Below are 20,771 nucleotides of genomic sequence, written 5' to 3' on the forward strand. Positions count from 1 at the left end.
TCGTCTTTTGCCAAGAGAAATCCTCTGGGTGGGCAGGGGCTGGAGAGGGGAGGCTGGGCTCGAGGCTGCGTCGAGGCGCTACTGGTGGGTACTTTACTTGATGATTATGGCGACGATAATGATGATTGGAATGGCTTTGAATGGCGTTGAAAATGAAGATTGCGTGTAGTAGATTTGCTCTCGGGCTCTCAGCATTTCTGGGCACTCGGATTCGGTTTGCTCCTTCGACTCTCTGTGTATCTATGTGCGTGTGTGCGTGTGTGTGTGTGTTTGTGTGTGTGGGTGGTGGGGAAGGGCGTCTTGATTTTCGGGAGTAATGCGTCCAACTACAGGCACTATCAGCATTTGATTTTATTACGCTCATTTGCTATGCGCATAGTTCCGAGTATTTACTGTGGGTGTTGGTGGGGGGAGGGAGTTGCGTGGAGTGGGTTGGAGCTCTTTTTGGGCTGCTCGCTTCCATCAAAACTATGGCCTAAGCAACAGGATGGTTGTCTGCCCCCCCCCCCCCCTTTCGACCCCTTCAAAACTTTGACCTCCTGCGACAGCAGCGACTGAGACGCTGGCAGCGCTGTTTGCCGCATTGTTGTCGTCGTCTTTCGGCCTCGTGACAATGAAGGCCACGGCGACTTTTGCCGGCTAGCCCGCCCGCACCCCACACTGATTCGGAGTCTGTTGCTGCTTCTGTGGCTGTGGCTGTGGCTGTGGCTGTCCAGGGCATCGCTCCAGCTTCTTGGCCAGTTTAGTAGCCGTTAAGACGTCGTGGCTGCCTCAACGCCGTGCCTCGCCATTACTGTACGTGTCTCTCTCTCTCTCTCTGTCTCTCTGTCTCTGTTACCCTGTTGTCCCTCGTTTCCGATCGGTTCTTCAACGTTAAGGATCCCCTGCGAGTGTTGCCTACTTTTTGGGGGGCTGCCACCACACAGCAAATAGCATAGCAAATGAGGGTGTGCAGGGGGGGGGGAGGAAGCCAAAAAAGACAACAAATTAAAATTAAACAAAACTTCTTTCTCCTCCCACACAACACACACACACACGCATCCTTTTTATTCGCTTGGTTATTTTTGTGCGTCAATTTCCCCTTTTTTTCGCTGCCGCTGCTCGTGCACGTGTGTGTGTGTCCTGTGTGTGTGTGTCCTGTGTGTGTGTTCTTTTTATTTTCGTGCCTTTACACATTTTTGTGTGTGTTTTTTTTTTCATTTTTCGTTTCGCGCTCTTTTCCGCTGCCTCTCGTCGCGATTTTTAAAATTTCCTTCCCACTATTGGGGGTTGCTTGTGTGTGTGTGTGTGTGTGTGTGTGTGTGTGTGCAGCGCCGCAGCAGCAGCAGGCGCAGAGGCCGCAGCATGCAGTGGGGTTGGTTACGGGATTTTTTCCTACTCCGACACACACACACACACACGCATTCCGCCTCCTGTTTTTTCGCTTCGCTCTTTTTTCTTCTGTTTTTTTTTTTTGTTTTTTGTCTGCTGCTGCCACTCCGCGCTGCTGCTGCGCTGCCGCCGCTTTTGGTTTTATCATTTTTCGCTTTTTCGTTTTTCCTTCTTTTTGTTTTGTTTCTGATTTTCCTGCCACTGCCACTGCCCCTGCCCCTGCCCCTGCCCCCAGCTGCTGCTGCCGCGTTGACGTCGCTGTTGGCTTCGCAGCGTCGCATCCTTTTTTTTCAAACTCGCTCGCACGCAGAAAAAAAGAGCAAAAATCTCTCCTTTCTCTAGCGCTCTCGCTCTAGCTCGCTCGCTCTCTCTCTCTCTCTCTCTCGCTCTCTGTGTGTTTGTGGTGAGGGGCAGGGGGGGGTGGGCGCACGCTGCAGCAGCAGTGGTCGGGCGGCGGGGTGGCCGAAATGAGTAATGAGTGTTTAGTACGCCGTTTGGCGGGTGATTTTTATGTGCGTCGTCGGACACAAGTGGGTGGTTGCTGGGCTGGTTGGGCGGGGAAGGGCTTGGGCTTGGGCTTGGGCTAGCAGCGGCAGCGGTGCCGTACCGGCATTGCCGCCTTGTCCGCGTTGCAGCAGTAGCCAGACGGCAGTGAACGACGCGTGAGTGCAACAGCAAGCGGCAAGCATAGCTTTTGGCGCAAAACTGAATGCCCCCCCCTGCCCCAAGCCCTCTGTATCGAGTGTTCGAGTGTATCTGTGTGTAAAATGACTTCAATTGTGTGCTAAATTTTCTATTTCATTGTCGCGTGTCTTTACGCGCAGCATCCAAGCGGCATCCACTGCCGCTGCCGCTGCCGCTGCCGCTGCCACCCCCAAGCGCCCCTCGGTCTCAGCCTCCTGCCTGCCTGCTGCTTTCTCCACCACCAAAACAAAGCTCCATCCAGCGCCAGCGTCGTCGTTGTCGTTGTAGTTGTCGTTCGTATCCTTCGTGCCGGCGTGCCTTCGGCTGTATTTGGGCTTCGGGTACTTTTGGTCCTGCTGCCGCCGCAGCAAACTGCCGGCGCTGCCGCTGCCGCTGCTGCTGCTGCTGCCACCGATTTGCCGATTTGCCGACTTGCGGATTTGCCGCTTCCACAGCGTTTGGGCTCCAGAAATAACGTTAGTTGCTGTTTGTTGCTCGTTACGTGCGCGTGCTGCGACGCGGACTGGAACATCCCTGAACCAAACAAAAAGAAGCAAAAAAACACCAGCCACAAGCCACTCCGAGAGACCCAAACAACGCACCAACAAAAGTCAAAGGTCTCGCACAGAAATACAAAAAAAAAAGAAGCCTTCAAGACTCCAAACACAAACAGCGAGAGAATCAAAGGAGAGCAGACAGAGTCCCACACAGAGTCACAGATCCTTCTGCTCCTCAGTACCCCAACCCCCAGACAGATCCCTGGATCTAGATCTTCAGTGCATTTTTTTTGTGTTCAAGTGCCAATCCAAAAGAGCTACCAAGAGACAGAGATTGATTGTTGATTGTTTTCATACTTTTTGTTTTCGTGAAGAAAAAAAACAAAACAAATACAAAAATAAAAATAAAAATAAACGGAAAAACGGAATTATTGTGCAATATTACGAGTCATTTTGCCCATTCGCAACAGATGCTGGCGTAAATCTCAATACTAAATGTAAGAAACCCTTAGGCAAGCTTCTGCAACAATCAGTGATCGAAAAGTAGTTTGGCAAAAGTGCAAAGAACGTAAAGAGAATCCCGCGATTCACAGCTGAAACTAGAACAGAAAAAAGCAGAACAAAATAAATAAAAGTAAAGCGAGCAACTTGCAACAGAAACAGAACCAGAACCAGAACCAGAAACAACAGCCAGAAGACAAGTGAAAGTGAAAGTGCAGCATTGGGCATCAGGAGGAGTCGAGTGAGGAGTCGTAGAGCTCGCCCCAGCTGGAGATGCAGTTGCAGTTGCACGTGGAGACGCAGACGCAGGTGTCCTGCTGCACCGAGAGCCACACAAAAGACTCACACAAGAACGTAAGTGCTTTCAGTCTGTTCTCGAAATATTTCCCGGCTTTTTCTCCCACATCCTCTCTTCGATTGAGCAATTCGATTTGAACAAAGTTGTTGATGGGAAACTCTTTAGAATTCTTCTCGGTTTGCTGGGTTCTTGCCTTCAGGATTCTAGAGCTTAAGTTCTAGAAATTTAAGCATTGCTGCAACAAAATCAATTCTCAATAACATCCGAATTCTGCTAGGGCAAGATTATGCCTGCAATCCTTTCAGCGATTGCCATTTGTCCATCTCTTTGTTGTTTATTTTCCTGTGCAAAACTGAAAGAATCTTTCAATAATTGCATTCTAAAAATTGTTCAACAAATAAAACGAGAAACCCAATTTAAGATTCTGCAATTCCCAATTAAAGATTCTTACTCCCCCCAAAGAGCCCTAACTCCAGCCTGGAAAGATTCTTCAAAGGTCTCAAGAAGGATTCTAGAAGTTCCGCGCTGGATTCCTGACTAGACTTTTCTTCCCTTCTGCCTTTGCCCCCCAAAAGTCTCGGAATCTCTGGCATTTACGGGTAGATCGGTGATTCGCTCGGTGATTCCATTGATTTCGCTCTCGCCTTGGCGGTCATTGAACCTTTTCCCTGCACGCTACCCAAAGCTTCTTTCTTGTAAACACAATTCCGCCTGTCTAGAGAGGGAGAGGGAGAGAGCGCGGAGGGCGATCTCTAATGCGTTGTTGCTTTTGCTTTTGCTTTTGCTTTTGCTGCCGCTGCCACTGCCATTGTCGTGGGTTGCCCGTCGTTGACCTCCTCGGAATATTACGTATACGCCGACGACGCCTGATCGCCTGCTCGCCGCTCGTGCTGCCCCGTCTGCCGCTGGCCACTGGCCGCTGCCTTGAGCCGTTTGCGGGCAATGCACGCATACGATATTAGGCCTTCACAGAGAGAGAGAGAGAGAGAGAGAGAGAGCGAATGAGTGCGAGAGAAAGATAACAAATGTGCGAGTATCTGACTAATACGCTCGCCCTCTCTGCCTACCGGCCCCTCCCTCCCCATTTCAGCTCCAATTAGAACGAACAGGCGGCAGCGGCAACGACAAGTTCAATGCGATCATTCGCTGTCGCTGTCGCTGTTGCTGTCGCTGTTGCTGTTGCTGCTGTCCTCGTCCTCTTCCTGCTGCTCTTCCTCCACCTAAAGGTTAATGGCAGGTTGGAGCGGCTCAAACGCTGCTTAGAAGAGCGAGCGAGTGGGGTGGTGGGCGGGGGCAACGCAGGCCGACTCATTGGTGACTTTCTTGGATGATCTTGAAAGAGTCATCAGATCCAACAGACAGAGACGGAGCAGAGCAAAAAACTGTGAATGATTCCCTCACATGCGGTTTCATTTATAAATCGGTTAAAGGTCGCCAATACGAGACCTGGTCGCCGGTGGTGATGCAGCGGGGGGTGCACCAATAACAAAAAAGAAACCTTAAACAACAACAAAAAACTGCACACTGAAAAAATGACAGAAAACATTAAAAAACAATTCTTGAAAAATGCAAACAGCACAAGTGCGCGACAAGCAGAAAAAGCGATACGCCACGCATAAAAGAGGCACAAGACATTTAGTAACCACCGCGCCTCCCCTCCTCAGAGACAGGGGGGGGGGGGATGCAGCAAACTAAAAAACGCAGCGACAACAATGAGCCCAAAAGAAAAAAAAAAGAAAAAAAATCAACAGAAGAACAACAAAAATAAGATGCGATGCGGCAAGTGGCAACAAGTTCTCTTCAGTAGTTCCTCTCGCACTTCCCCCGTCCGTCTGTGGCTGTGGCTGTGTGCCGTTCCCGCCGTTCCTGGCACTGTCCGCACAGTCCCGCTGTTCCGCCATCTCACTGTGCCACAGGGCCGTGGCAATCTTGGGTTTTGTTTTCGAGTGCAGGGAGATGCAAAGGCGATCAAAGGGCAGGGCCCGTTTCCATTCGATCCCAAGAGATCGTGAGCGAGAGGGAAACTGGGTTAGTGCAGCCAGAGGAGAGGTCGTCGTCGTCGTCGTCGTGTAATAAAATGCGGTAACCAAAATATTGAACATGTCTGCGTCGCAGCAGCAGCAGCAGCAGCAGAGAGGCCTCCTACCAAGGAGAGAGGGCAAGGGGCAGTGCGGGGCAGCGCGCGTGCAACGGTGGAGGGGCCCTAAAACAAATGCAAAAACCAGGCCGCCGTCTTCCACATCAAAAATTGACACCAAAAAAAAAAGAGTTGTGTATCTGCGGCTGAAGCTTTGGGATTGGCTTTGTTCTTGCATGTGAAATATGTGAAATGTGGGCTACACTTTCAATTGGTGTCGCCCACCCATCGGAAGAGTGTGCGTGCAGGGCAGGGCACACACACACACACACACAGCCAGACACACACACAGCGAAAGTTGCAATGTTCCCCGTCTATTTGCAGAGGGCTTTTTGTTGCTGCTTCTGCTGCTGCAGCGATCTCCAGTCCCGCAGAGCAAACATTCGCCGCAGCAGCAGCAGCAGCAGCAGCGCTGCGTTCTGCCTCTGTCACTCTCGCTCTCTCTCGCTCTTTCTCCCTCTCTTGCGACACTTTTGTCTTTACAAAATTTTCCCCCAAAAAAAAAATGATTGTGGCCTGGCCTTTGAATAAACAAAACTTCTAAAAGCCGCACCAACACACAGACAGAGAGCACGCACACAGGCACACACGCGCTGCTCCCGTTGCTGTCCCTCTGCTTCGTTCTTTGCGTCGACTGCGCTGGCCGTCACTGTGTAAAACTGCAGCCGCGCGATCAACGCAGCGCAGTCGGCGTCGCTGCACTCCAAAAAACTGAAAGAAGCCAACGACAACGGCAACGACAACAACAAAGGCAAACGACGACGACGAACGTCAGACGACGAACGACGATGAGAAGTATATAACAAAAATGCGAGCAAAAAAAAAACAATACAACAAAAAAAATAAAAGGCGAGCGAAAAGCGAAAACATAATGTACATATGAAAGGGACAGAGCGCACGGTCAGGGCAGCGGGGAGGGAGGGGGGCATATATATATATATATTCTCTGATTCAATTGGGCAGACACACATACACGTAGGCCTGCTGCTGCTGCTGCTGCTGCCACACACACACACATGTATTTTGCATTGCATTTTTTCGGGGGAGCCTCAGTTGAGCTTTTCGATTCCGATCGGTTCGTTCAGTTACTAAAGTTAGTTCCAACCAAACGCACAAAAAAAACCAAAATATATTTTCAAATATATTCCCAGTATTCCAATTAACAATTTCCAATTGCCGTTTCAAATTTTCAAATTTTCAAAACCCAAACACACACACACGCACACCCACACACTCTCGTGAAAGAGGACTTTAATTTTTTTTCAACTTTTTTTGACAAGTGCAGCCGCGAAAAAGGGTGGGAGAAACAGATCCCCGTGAGATCAGGGGGAGAGACTTTGTGCGCGATTCGCGCGCGATTTGGCAGCAGAGCAACAGCAGCAGCAGCAGCAGCAGCAGTGCAGAAGCGGATAAGGATCAAGGCTTAAAGGATACAGTTAAGGAGCAAGTGAATCAGTGAACAATTGAGAAAACTCTTTCCCTTGCCCACATGCCCGCGCCGCAATGTGCGTGGTTGCAGCAACCGCAACACTGACAAAGGCCGAATGCAGCCGCAAGGTATGTAAGGCACAACCTGCAACCCCCTGAGCCCCTACCTAACCCTAGCCCCTACCCCCAGCAAGGAGTGTATTCCATGGATCCTTCCATTCACAGAAATCTCGCAGTTACATCTTGAAATTTGATTCCCCCAGGTTCTCTTTTGATCCTCGTTGTATGCACATGAAGGACATTTCAAGTCGCTTGCAATATTGTGTGTCAGAGAGAGATGCAGCAGCTGCCTTTGTCCTCGCTCTCGCTCTCGCTCTCGCTCTCGATCTCAACTTGTGCTTTCAGTTTTTGGCTGCTTCTGTCTCTCTCCTTCGCTCTCTCAGTCATTAGCACTTTGATGGAGAATCATCGTGGCCTAGAGGCCCCTTCTTGCTGCTCGCTCCCCTTATCCACGTTATGTGCAAATTTTCGGTGCATCTGCATACAAAGATACAGAGGGACACACACACACACACACACACTGCAGGAAGTCACTCAAGGCAGCAGGCGACCGTGGAAGGGAGTGCGGGGTGGAGTGCAGAGCTGAGCAGAGCAGAGCACAGCGACGAAAGCGGAGCACAGTAGCCGCCCTGCAAGCAGCAACGTCCGATCTCTGCTGGCGTCTCTGTTTGCCGTCGTCGTTGTCGTCGTTCAATGCATTGTTCGCTTTTACCTCCTCTTCCTTCCTCTATTCTCCTCTTTGGCTGTGCCATTCTCCGCCTCTTCGGCCGTTGCGTCTTCGTTTGACTGCAGTCTGCAGTTTCCCGAAGCTGCCCAGGGCCAAGGCAGCAGAGGATCTTGGCACTGTGCTTCGGCTGAGCGCACGACAACCACCCGATGCCCGACGACTGCCTGCGTCGGAAAGCCCGAAACCGAAATGCGAAAGCCGCAACCGATGCAGAGACCCAGAAAAGTGCAGTTTGCTGTTCAGCGTCGCACCGAACAAACGTACAACGTGTCTCGTGTGGCAACTCATCCGCCGATCCGTTGCCGCTCCTCGGCCTCACGTATAAACATTGAGACATTTATTCGCAAACAAAACAGCAACAGAAACAACACAACAGCAAATCCAACCGTAAGCAGTGACAGGCCCGGACCGGACACCGACTGCCACGGAATAGGACACCCCACAAAAGTGCCTGCACCTACCCGTCCCCACTCCCTGCACTCTTTTTTTTTTGTCGTTTGTAAATTGTTTGTTGGCGGATAAATCAGGATAGATCCTTGGCCGCAACCAGCACCTCGCACCTTGCAACCTTGCAGCCTTGCAGCCTCGTGTGGCTTTTAGTCAGAGAGTGAGAGACCCTCGCTCAACCGCAACTTTAACCTCAACTTTGACCTCAGCAACTCAGCAACACAGAAATCTTTTTACTCAGGAATCCACAGGATTAAGACACCCCAGCCGCAGCAGCAGCAGCAGGTAAGCGCCGGTGCAACCGCCGATCATCCATACGCCGGGCAGAGCGATTGAGAATGTTCCACAACTTTCGCTTTTCATCTGCCGCAGTAGAACGATGCTTGCAACGGTGGGGAGGAGGGGCCAGAAAAATGGGACAACAACAAAGGCCAAACGAAGACACATAGACAGAGGGGAGAGAGAGAGAAAGAGAGAGAGAGACACGCACTCAGGCACAAAACGAGATGCGGGGGCTCCAAAATCCTCTGTCTACGACTAGCCTCTGCCTCTGCCTCTGCCGCTGCCTGCCCCCGCTGCTGATTTGGTTAGTTGTTAGGGCGACCGAGACCGAGGCCGAGACCGAGACCGAGACCCACAGACCAGAGACCAGACAGAGGCGACAGGCAACAACAATGTGCCACATCCAACATCCACAATTCCCGCCCCTCCCATTGCCATCCGCATCCCAACAAAAGCCACAAAGACCGGTACCTACTCTTGCCGCACAGACAAACACACACATACACGCACACACACATGCAACACAGTGGCAGAGTGGCAGAGTCGGGAGTCGGGAGTCGCCTAGGTGACGTAATGGCTACTACTCCACTAACACATTTTTCTGCATTCCTGCACCGCGTGCTGCCTGGCTGCCTGGCTGCTGCTGGCAGAGGGAGACCAGCAGCAGTAGCTGCTGCAGCCACAGGCAGGGAAGGTGTTGGGGAAGTGATGTGGGGGTGGGGGGCATGCTACCAGAGAGTCGCACGACGACGCGAGAGAAAAACTGAATGAAAATTGCAGTCAGAGTCAGGCAGCAGCCAACGAAGCGTGTGCCTAGCGAAAAAAGGAACAAGCACAAAGCACACCAGAAAAAGCAACAAAAAAATAACACAAAAAAAAAGGAGAAGCACGAAACTAGAGACAGAGGAAGCCAAAGACCAGAAAGCAGACTACGACAACAGACATAGAGAGAGAGGGAGGTCGAGGGCGAAGGAGAAGGAGAAGAAGGAGAGGGCCGACTCACACACGTGGTGGAGCCATCGAGGATGGTTGGGTGATGGGGGATAGGGATGGATGATGATGATGATGGCACTAGAAAAAAAAAGAGAAAAATAAAACGGAGACTCGCCAAACTGGTGGCCTGTCGAGGAGACTAGACAGCGTCTGAGGGAGAGACAGAGAGCAGTGGCTATGCGTGTGTGTGTGTATCTGTGTGTGCGAGTGGCCGACATTCAAGGTTGACTGCAATTGTTGCAGCGGCCGCGGCTGCCAGCCTCTTCCTCTTTCTTTGCGTTCCAATCATGCAATCGAGACGTGTTCGAGGAACCACACAGAGAGAAAGAGCGAGAGAGAGAGAGAGAGAGAGAGCGAGTTCCAGTCCAGTGTTCCGCAGAAAGAGAGAGTGAGCGAGTGAGTAACAGTAAAACTGAAGCGAAGACTGAACATTGCAGGGCTTCTTCCGCTGAAAAAGGGACTAACGGGAAATAGTAGGGGCAAAAGAAAGAGTAGAAAAGAAAAGAAAGACACGCTGATGGGGAGAGGTAGAGGCAGAGTGGAAGGAAGAGAAGCTGCTCCGTTTGCCATTTACAGTTAATCAAAATGACAGAAGTCGGTCGGCGCTGCCCCGTCTTGCAGCGGAGTTCTTGCTGCCATGCCGCCTGCCGGAGTTCTCTCGTGGGGGGCAATTAGAAGAAGCCTCTCCCATGAGAATGGTTGAAGGGGGTGTGTAGGGTGTGCAGTAGTGGTGGCGGCGGCGGCGGCGGCATTACTTCCGTTAGCCTTGGCTCTCAATCAACAGAGCAGCACAGCAGAAAGAAAGAGTCACAGTCGGCGGCCAATTGAGGCGGTCGGACGGTCGCACAAGTGGACACACCATGCAGATAGATACACCATTTCCTATAGTAGCTCCCCTCTCTCTCTCCTCACCCCTTTTCAAAGGTGACTCATTTAAAGTGGAGAGAGAGAGAGAGAGCGCGCACTTGTTTGGCTGCAACTTCAAAGCACATCTACATGCATACACGTTGCAGCGGCAGCGGCAGCGGCAGCGGCAGACAGATGCAATAACAAACAACTTGCACACAAAGCCAGTCATAATGATCATGAACATGAGGATGATGATGATCATGATCATGATGATTATGGTGCCATTCAAGGCCACGCGACGATGACTGGAAGGAGAGAAGACTAGCAAAAACAAACAGAAATATAAAAAAAGACACACGGAAAAACACAAAAGAAAGACAGAAACAGCAACAGCAACAACAACTACAACTACAGCAATAACAACCAAGTGCATAGTTATCGCTATCGACAAAGTAGGCACAGAACAGATCATGAGTATGGGATCATGGCAGCAGCAGCAGCAGCAGCAGCAGCAGGGGGAACAGTGGGGAATGGAGCAGAGCAGAGGGACTGCGCGGAATAGGCTGGCTGGCTCCAATCGAGAGTCAAGTTCTCGGAAACGGTTACTCCAAGGCCAAACCCTGGAGATAGACAAACAAATGGCATGGTCGACGGCTGAGGAGGATGAGGGACAAAGGCAGCAAATAGGAGAGGTAGGGACAAAGGCAGAAGAGGCATAAGCAGGGCACAAAGACAACAGAACAGGGAGAGAAGACTAGACAGCGACAAGATAGTAGAGTGGAGACTCCACAGGCACCTCTTCACACTGCTTCTCCTCTGATTCTCTGCTTCTCTGCTTACTTCTCTCGTTTGCATTCCCTACTCTTTCCTTACCCCTTTTAAAGCTCCACATTTTGTTCGCGATGTTTCTATTTTCTGCAGCAGACGACAGAGGACCGACCATGCACTTCTGTCCCGTTCCGTGCACATTCCCTTCCCTGGCTCCCTGGTTCCTCTTTCTCATCAACCTTCTCCTCTTGCACGCTGCTTCCAGGCCTGCTGCTGGCTCAGTCAGTCAGTTGGTCATGAGTGTCATGTGGAATCGTTGTTGTTGTTCTTGTCTTGTTCTTGTTGTTTTTGTTGGATTGGGACTTGTGGAATGGGTGAGGGTGTCTGCGTGGCTCCCCCCGGTTCCTTTCACCACCACACCACCAGCACTTTCGTTGACATTTTTTTTTTTTGTGCACTTGTGCACTCTTTTTCTTCGATCTCTCGTCTTGTCTCGGGGTCTCAGCTTACATCGGGGCCGTTCGTCGGATCGGGCGAGGCAAGGGTTGTGTGTTATATAAAAAAAATTGTTGGCTAAGGCTTAGAGAGCTTCGTTTTGCGGCGGGTAATACGAGACGAGTATTAACGGTAAATGTGACAGTGACAGTGGCCGTGACTGTGTCACAGTAACGTAACCCTCGCAGCGACCCCCTGTCCATGTGTGCGCTTGTGCGTCCATGATGCGCATTGAACCCCATTCCATGCCATGCCATTTCAGTATCTACTCTCCCTCGCCTTCCACCCGCGCACAATGCATTGACATTAAACAAAAAATAAAAATAAATAAAAAACGCCAAAAGATCAACGGCATTTGCAGGCAGTCCCGAAAAAGTACTGCCTGGCCATACACACACATGTGCATATATATATTTACACACAGACACACATTTGTACATGTGTGTGTGCGTGTTTGTGTGCCTAAAAATAAGCCCCAGCAGCAGCAACAGTCCCGATCCCCCTTGCTCCATGATATATCTGGAATTTCCTTCATATGTGTGTGTGTGTATGAATGCACAGATATACATACGTACATGTGTACATACATACATGTCGTATATTGCACCAGCAGCAGCAACAGCGGAGGCGGCATCGTCGATCGCTAAGTTCCCTCTCACTCACACAATTTGCTGAACACATTTTTTATCTAATAACCTTGTGCAATGTTATTAAACCCAAAAAGTTTCTTAACCTCGCAGCAGCGACCAAGCAGCAGCAGCAGCAGCAGCAGCGAGTAGAGCGAGCAACGCAGCGACAGCGTCAGCGGCAGCGTGAGCGGCGGCAGCAGCAGAACAGCTTTTTGATGAGAAATGCTAATACATTGTTGTATGCCAGTGTATGTATGTGTGTGTTGTGGGTCTGTGCGTGTGCGATCGAATAATCAGCAGAGCAGTAACAAAGCTCAAGGGGGTATCGGTTGTGGGATGGCGGTGAAGTGGGGCAGTCTGCCCGTTTTCCTTCTTTATGTACGATATGCGCCTACATATGTGTGTCAATTGATCGCCTGCATATACGAATGTATGCTTGTGTGTGTGTGTTGTGTGCCATATTGCGAAAAATGGTCTATAAAATTAATGAGCTGGCACACACACGCGCAAATACACATGTAAATGCATCTCTACAGTCGCCGCCATATCAATATGTATGACAACACCCAAAACGGGTGGTATGGGGGAATTTGCAAAGAGAATGAGAGCGTTGGAAAGGCAAAGGCAAAGCAAACAAAGTTCCAAGTTCCATGTAATGCGAATTCAATTGTACGCAAACACACACAACCACAGGCAGCAGCAACAGCAAGAGAGAGAGAGAGAGCGAACGATTAAGGCCGGGAGAGCACATTCATTGCGTTGGCTGCGCAGCTGACTTTCGACTGCAGCCCAGCGATTTTAGCTTCGTCTCTCTCTCTCTCTCTCTCTCTTTCACATCGTTTTCGGTCACTCTCCACCTCCTGCTGCCGCCTTCTCTCCCTCTCGACCACCTCCCTTCCGTAGGCTTTTGTTCTCCGTCAGTAATTTGCCGTTTTATTATTTTTTTTCCGCTGTTTCCTTTTACATTTTTTCGCATTTGCTTGAACTTTTTGAGTGCATTTCGCATTTCAATTTTTCCGAATCCCCATTTCCAGTCGAAAAACCAACACAAAAATAAAAGTAAACTGCTGCGCTGGCAACTTAGAAGCGCATTTCTTTGCCCCCACCCCTGGGCTTGTCGGACAGGCGTGGCTGCCTATTCCGTACTATTCGATACCGTTATGCTCTTATGTAGCCGTTTGCTCATTTTGCCAACGTCGACGATGGCCAACCCAACCCGTTCCCAGGCGCTGGCCAATGGAATGCAAATTTCCAATTTCGGAACAGAAAACAGAAAAACAGAACCCGAGACGCGACGCAGCAGAAATGGCGCAGTAGCTACCTACCCATTCACACTCTCCCTCCTCACAACACAAAAGCAAAAAAAAAAAGAAGACTACTTACAGTGATCTCTGCCAGATAGGAGACATCGATAGAAAGACGTGGGAGCAACAGCAACAGCCGCAGCCGCATCCGCAGCCAGAGCAGAGTTTTTGGCGCGAGGTGAATGCACCCCATCCCAACGAATGGACCCGGCGGGCGCGCGGTGTCGCGACGAGGAGTCCCGCTAGAACAGTCACCGACAGCGACGGCGTCGTTTGTTTGTTATTTTCGTACGTTTTCGCAATTTGCAGTTCAATGTTCATTAGAGGTAGAGGGGCAAAGGAAAGGGACGACAATTGACTGATTGGCACCGGGTAACCAGGGGAAGAAACAGTTATCAGGCAGCGAGCCGCTCGACCGATAATGGAACGAACGGACACGGTTCGTTTCGGAGTTACACGCTTCCCGACGGCCCGGACGGAGAAGCCGTTGAACGCGACAGCCACAGTTCAAAGCCCCGAGCGACGGCTGCAGCAGCGGCGAGGCGGGCGATGACGACAGCCCGTTCACACACGAAAAAACACAAATCACTCACTTCCCCTTCCTCTTCGGGTGTTGGGGGTGCAGCCAAAGGCGCTAAAACTGGCACAGGCACTGGCACACTCACTGGCAGAAAACAAAAAACTTAAATAACCTCCTTCATCGCGGAGGAGTCATGGGGCACATGGGACGACCATGTCCGCAGACGGGATCCAAAGCCTAACGCGTCACACTCAAAACTAAATGGAAAATGCGGCACTGCCGCGATCTAGCAGCGAAACTATTTTGCCGAGCGACGGCGACGCAGCTCGAAAACTTACATTGCTAGTTTTCCAGAGCGCTCGAGAGCGCTAGATACACGAATAGGAGAGAGGAGAATCCCACGAATAGAGAAAACGCTCAAATAGAAACCACACACAAAAACTACTCACGAAACTAGTTGATTGAGAGAGGAGAGCTTTAGAGTGAAACATCTATTGAGTGCAGTGTGCATGATCATGCTCAAAACTTTGTCCCCAACTTATGGCCAAGAAGTGTGAGGAGGCTAGTTTAAAGGATTCTTGTTGATTGTCTAGCATTATTAGGTGGTGCTCTGCTCTCGCGCCTGCTCTTGCTGTTTCCCACACTCCCTCGCATTCACAATCGCACACACATACACACACAACTACATCGCGTACAGTGAGCTTTTTCGACTTTGGTTCGCGATTTGTTGAAATTTGCTGCGGGGTAAACGACCGAATGTCCGACACATGATGACTAGGTTAAGGTGAAGGTCAAATTAGCGAAAAATGCAAAACAACTACAGCAACAGCGCAACAGAGAAGGAAGCAAGGCGGCAAGAGAGCGAGCGTGAGTGATGGAAGGAAGGAAGCGGGAGAGGGACGGAGAGCCAAAGCTGACGGCGCAGTCGCAGCGCACTAACAATAGAAATCAACTTTGTCAGCGTTAAAGCAACAAAGACGGACTCGGCTGGTTATAGTAGAGGGGAGTGGGGAGTGGAAGTCGCAAAAAGAAGTTGAAGCGTAGACAAAAGTTGTCTGCTGTCTGTCGGTAGGGGGAGGAGGGAATTGGATCTGTTGTAGGCACAGGAGGAAGCTCAGCCAGGCAGGCGGCGGCGGCAGACAGATGCACACATACACAAAAAGCCAAGGCCTTCTTTCATAGAAGGGGGTAAGGACAGGGGACAGGGACACAGATCCGCAGACAGTTCTGTTTTTGTGTTGTCTGCTGTCTGCCGATCCCCCTGCTAGCCCCTTCCCTGTCTAAGTTTTTCGAATGGATCCCTCTCTCCCCCACCATCCTGCAGCACCGATAGACAAGCCACAAGGCAGGCCAGCAGTGGCGGCTGCTGCCTGGCCGAGATGGTGTTTGTCCGCAACGCTTCGCTCTCTCGCCTCTGCCTCTGCCTCGCTCTCACGCTCGCTCGTTCTCTTTTCGCAAAAAAGCGTCTGCAGCGCTGCCTTCTAATGTGGGTTTCTCACTCTCTCACACACTCGCATACTTGCACATGTGTGGTTGCCAGACGACAATCGTCTCTATTATGCGCAACTAGCTGTGGCAGCGACGCAAACGTTGACTGCGAGGCAGAGCAGAGCAGACGATGAACGAGAGACCTTGAACTTGGACTCAGTTGTTGAGTTGAAGAATTGGGTTTTGTTTTGAATTGTTTTTATATGCCTGTCTGCTATCTCAGTAGCTCGTTCTCGTTCTCTCTCTCTCTCTCTCTCTCGCCTGGGCATGTTCTATGTTTGATTTGGGTTTGATGGTGCTCGGAGTGGCGGGTGTTGGGAAGGGAGGTGGAGAGGTTAGTTGTGGTGTGGCGACCCCCTTCATTGCTTACAATTAGCCTAATGGGCTAATTAGCACGCATTAATCAGGTGAAACTAGGGTAACCGACCCGTACCGTACCCCCTACCTCAACCAATTCCCTCTTTGCTGGTCATGTCCCACATACCATACATAAACACACATGCACGCATAGAGTAACGTGCAAAAGTATGTGTGCACTGTACATAAGCTTATGCAAATGTAATGTAATGCCCCGTTCTGCTGGACGCAGATGAGTTCCACGTGGTGCCTGGTCTCCACTGCACTTTCATTGAGAGGCCTCCCTCCCTCCACTCACTCTCCCCATGTCTAGCTCCCTGCTCAGTCTCTGCTTGCGTCTGTCTAGCATTTGTCTAGCCCACCGACACACACAGCCGCACAGACACACACACACAGCGTTCTGTGCTGTGCTGCACTTCCACTCTGGGCTGCTGTAACGGTGCCTTGCGACGTCATCGTCATCGTCTCTCCCTTGCTTCTCTCTTTGACTAGTTTTTACACAGAACTTTCGCTTTCGATGGCTTTTGCTGGCTGGCTGGCTGTGCTGTGTGGCCTGCCCTGCGCGCTCTCTCTCTCTCTCTCTCTCTCTCTATCTCTCTCCCTTTGCCATTCGTCACGTGTGTATGTGTGGGGTTTTGTGTGTGCTTTGGACGTTAGATTTTACATTTGGCCGGCATTTCTCTCCTCGGAAGGGGGTAATGGTGGGGTGGGAAATGTGTGCGATGTGGGCGCCAGAGCGTCTAGCCGGCAACAAGTGGAACTGTCGCCCCACTGGGCCCCGAGCGTGTGTGTGCATATGAGTGTATGTAGATGTGGTTGCCAATGGGGGCATGTGTGGGGCCATGTGTGGATGTTGATGTGGACTGACCTTGTTTAATGTTTTGTAAACTGTCGTAGGTGGAATGGTACACGACCTGATAGCACCAACTAAAATCAGCTCACACGCACACAAAAGAGTGGTGACAGTGGCAGAGACAGCAAGTGAGTGTGAGTGTGTGTGCAGAACTATATCGTCTAACCTTGAAAATAGAAATCGCACACAGAAACAGAAACACACGCGCCTGAGCGTTGGGGGGAGAGGGAACAACGAATGCCTAAGCTAAAGTAAAGTCAAAAGAAATCCGCAAAAGTTTTCGGACAAACAAAAAAGAAAGAAAAAACAAACAAACGCGCACACATGCACACACGGTCGGGCCCACGGACAGAAGCTAAGAATGAAAGAAAAGCAGCCAGAAGTAGTAGTAGAAATAGAAGAGTGACACGAGAGAGAGACCACAAAGACATGATACAGGAAGGGAGGAGAGCGCGAAAGAAGATGAGGGCGGCAAACAAGTTTGCGAACGTTCCAGGGCTAGTGCTGCGCGAAAACTAACAGCCAAAGCTGGAAAAAAACGTCAATACGTTTAATTATAAAGAGTGAAATATTTTATGCATTGGCAAATAGTTTGATTGCTGTTATTGCCCACTTGCTGTTCCATTTATGGTATTCACATGATCATAGAGTTGTTTTGGGACTGAACTAGCGGAGAAGCGGAAATTCCCGCTAGCTGTACGAAAGAAGCCAGATGTGAGCAGCACTGCTGCAAACACACGCATCAAAGGCCGCAATTCGTGCAAAAAATAGCCAAAAAAAAAGAAGGAAAAGACAAGTTTTATCGGGAAAAAAACGTATCTAGCGGGCAGCACTGCTACAAACAGTTAGAAGGAGACAGAGAGAAAGGTAAGCAAAAGTGCGAGAAGCTAATCAATTTGCTAGATCTATGAAGATATGTGGAAGAGAGGGAGGAGGGAATGGGAATGTCATAATAAACTCAAGCCAGATCGGATCGGATACATGTATGCATAAGCATGTGTTGGTCTATTTTAAATGGCATTATACAATTTAGTTTCCAACTGAATAAACTACTTCTCTATCTAATCTAATTTTTTGGTTCCTTTTGTTTTTTTGTTTTTGTATAAGCAACAGCGCAGTCAGCCAAATAATTGCTTTTATTCAAACGCAACACACACACACACACACACACACACAGAAGTGCGATAGTCTGTGTGTGCGGGAGAGAGAGAGAGACCCCCGAAAGCCAAAAAAAAAGACTGCAACGAAATCAACTTTTTCTAGAACTATTTTGAAGGCTGCTGGCGGCGTCGCAGCAGACGCTGGCAGTGTGGGATGCGAAAGCGACAGGCAGAACGGCAGAGAGAGAGAGAGAGAGAGAGCGAGAGAGGGAACGAACACGCGGCGAAATGCGCCAAACAAAATTTAATAATAATACAGCTACAAATGAAAAAAAACAACGAAACAAAAAACAACAACAACAGAAATATAGTATTTAGCCTTGAAAGTTCGTAAACACTACGGCCACACCACGACACACATGCAGACACATCTGTGTGTGCGTGTCTGAAGATCTGTTATATGCAGCAAAGAAATATAACAGAATAAAATAATGTATGTAGGTACTATAATACATTTATCCGCTTCACTGGAATGGTGAAATGATCTATTAGGCAAACAATCCGATGCCCCCACATCACAGCTCCCCGGTAGACATTTCCCACGGCGCCGCTGCCAGACCACCAGACAGGGGGAATAGAATTGCGAGCGCTTCCCATGTGTCGCGGGTAATGCGAGACCAAGGCGAGACGAGACCTTCGATTGGGGGATGTAATTGGAGGCATTTTGTTGGAGTCCAGTTGGATGTCTACCAACTGGAGGTGTCAGCGGCGCCAGCGGAGAGACAAAAGGCTTTAGATACTTTTACGTCTGCTTCTGCCTCGGCCTCTGCCTCCCAACCAACCCCTGCCACTGACTTTGCTATGCTGTTACCATTGCCGTGCCGTGCCATTATTATTAGTTATTAGTCAGCCACTGGCAGCGACGCTGGCAGAGAGACAGTGTCCAGAGACAACCACACCGGGAACAGCGACTGCGACTGCGACGCGTTAAGTTTTGTTCTATGCACAAAAATCTGCCTCCAACTCTGGCACAGAGAGCAGAAAAGAGAAAGAGAGAGAGAGCAAGAGAAGCAAAATTTGACGCTGGATTTTTTTGGCAAAAAAAAAAAGCTGCCAGCGTCGCTGCAGGCAGCATGCGACTCTCTGTGTCGTGTGTGTGTGTGCTGCGTCTGGGAATTCTTAGTACGTTCTAACAGTCGATCGGTCGCCCGTCGCAGCCCAGGTTCAAGTTGGATTCCAGGTGCAAATACACACACACACACACACACACGAGTGTGTGTCCCTGTTGCTATCCTTGTCTGGCTGGCTGCTTGGGCAATCCTTTGGGCAGCCAGCGCGCCTAGCCTGCGACGTCGAAATGCTAACAGAGCGTGCGCGCGTTCGCTCTCTGGCTCTCTCTTTCACTCTCTCTCTCTTCCAGACACAAGCTGAATTTATTTGCCGAAATTTTGTTGGATAGTTCGTCGCATGTGTGTGTGTGTGTGTCCTAATGCGCTTTTTCGGGTGCCGCCGCCAGCGTCAACGTCGCCGCCTCTGTCGTTAGCAGCTGGCCAGGCAGAGGCAGTGGCAGTGGCAGTGGCAGAGTCGGGCACTATCTTCTTCTTCAGCGCGAATTCAGTCGAATTTCTACGCTTGCAGTCGCCAAACGCAGCAAGCAGGCATCAAGCAGCAAGCAGCAGCAGCAGCCCCACAGTCCACTGGCATGCCAGGGCAGAAGCAGCGTGCCTTCAGTCTACCGCAGACCTCCCCAAACGCAGAACGCTCTCCACGCTACGGTCGCTCGTTGTTCTCTCCGCCCGCCGGATGATCCTCAATCAGATCCTAGATACTGGTCACCACAATCCAGTCCTGGGCGCTTGCGCCCCTCCTCCACCACCCCCTCGTTACACACACAACTCTCGATGAAATCGTGAAAATAGTTCAGTTTTAGTTTATTGTTTTTTGCATCGGTTCGTTCGGTCGTTCGGTCGGTCGGTCGGTCGGTCGGTCGCTAGGTTCGCTACGGTTTTGGTCCCACTGTAGTGTCAATTCTAAATAAAAAAACCCTCAACCCAGCCACCCCATCAACGCGCGCGTGTGTGTGTGTGTGTGTGTGTGTGTGTGCCCCTTTCTCAACAAAACATTTTTTTGTACATTTTCTTGAGTGACCAACAAAAAAGAAGAAAATAAACACAAAAGCAACAACAAAACGATCTCATACAAAATTGCGTATACGCAGCAGAAAACAAAAAATGTTTGTGCAACAATTCAAACGGAATTTCCCACCCACAAAGAGAGGGTAGCTACAGAATCGGTTTGATTTGATCGGTATCCAGTTGGAGAGAAAGGTGAGAGTCCCCAGCCCCCCTTCCCCAACCAGACAGTCATTGGAGCCGGTCGGGAATATGACGATGGGAAGACGGGATGACGGTATCGTCTTCCATGTGTTTGCGTTTGCGTTCCCATAGACAAAGAACCGTTGGCTTGAGAGCTAAGCTGCGCAGCGCTGCCGCTGTCTCTGCCTCTGCTTTAGGTTCGTCAGTGGTGCTATTTTTATATAAACATGAGCTATTCTCTGTGTGTGTGTGTGTGTGTGTGTGCGTGTGTTTGGGACAGCTCTACAAAGTGCAGCGCACTCTGCCGCGCTCTCTCTCTCTCTCTTCACACAGTGGACGGACTTATCTAATAGTTTTCACTTTCAATGTCGTGCAAAAGCAACAGCAACAACAAAAAGCTCTGCTGCGTTGCGCGGTTAGCGATAAGCATGCCGGCAGCACCAGCGGCAGAGTGGATAGGGGAGAGGGAGTGCAGGGGAGGAATGAATTCTAGCAAAAGTTTTCGGTATTCAAATGAAATTTGCGATTTGCCTTTTGGTTTGCTTTTACGTTTGCTTTTGCGTGGTGTCTCGTTCTCCCTCGATCTCTCTCTCTCTTTGTCTTTGTCTCTCTTCCTGCAGCGATCAGCGATGCGTGCCTGGCTGTCCTCATTCCACCTTTTCTCTCTC

General features: G+C 50.2%; 2 protein-coding genes across 6 annotated transcripts in view; one reads left to right on the forward strand and one right to left on the reverse strand.

Annotated features, from left to right (window-relative positions):
• The window catches only part of LOC117588624 (mucin-5AC), a 72,820-nt gene extending 58,571 nt beyond the window's left edge, over positions 1-14,249 (reverse strand). Inside the window, exon 1 of the mRNA XM_034280044.1 lies at positions 13,550-14,249. The gene's annotated coding sequence lies outside the window, so the exon portion shown is untranslated. The remainder of the gene's footprint in view (positions 1-13,549) is intronic.
• Positions 6,589-20,771, forward strand: part of LOC117588625 (broad-complex core protein) — a 47,593-nt gene continuing 33,410 nt past the window's right edge. The window contains exon 1 of one of the 5 annotated variants that reach the window (XM_034280045.1): positions 6,589-7,045. The gene's annotated coding sequence lies outside the window, so the exon portion shown is untranslated. The remainder of the gene's footprint in view (positions 7,046-20,771) is intronic. The other 4 variants (XM_034280046.1, XM_034280048.1, XM_034280047.1 and 1 more) reach the window with 4 other exon arrangements.

Source organism: Drosophila guanche, unplaced genomic scaffold (assembly GCF_900245975.1).
Source record: "Drosophila guanche unplaced genomic scaffold, DGUA_6, whole genome shotgun sequence".
Classification (NCBI taxonomy): Eukaryota; Metazoa; Arthropoda; class Insecta; order Diptera; family Drosophilidae; genus Drosophila; species Drosophila guanche.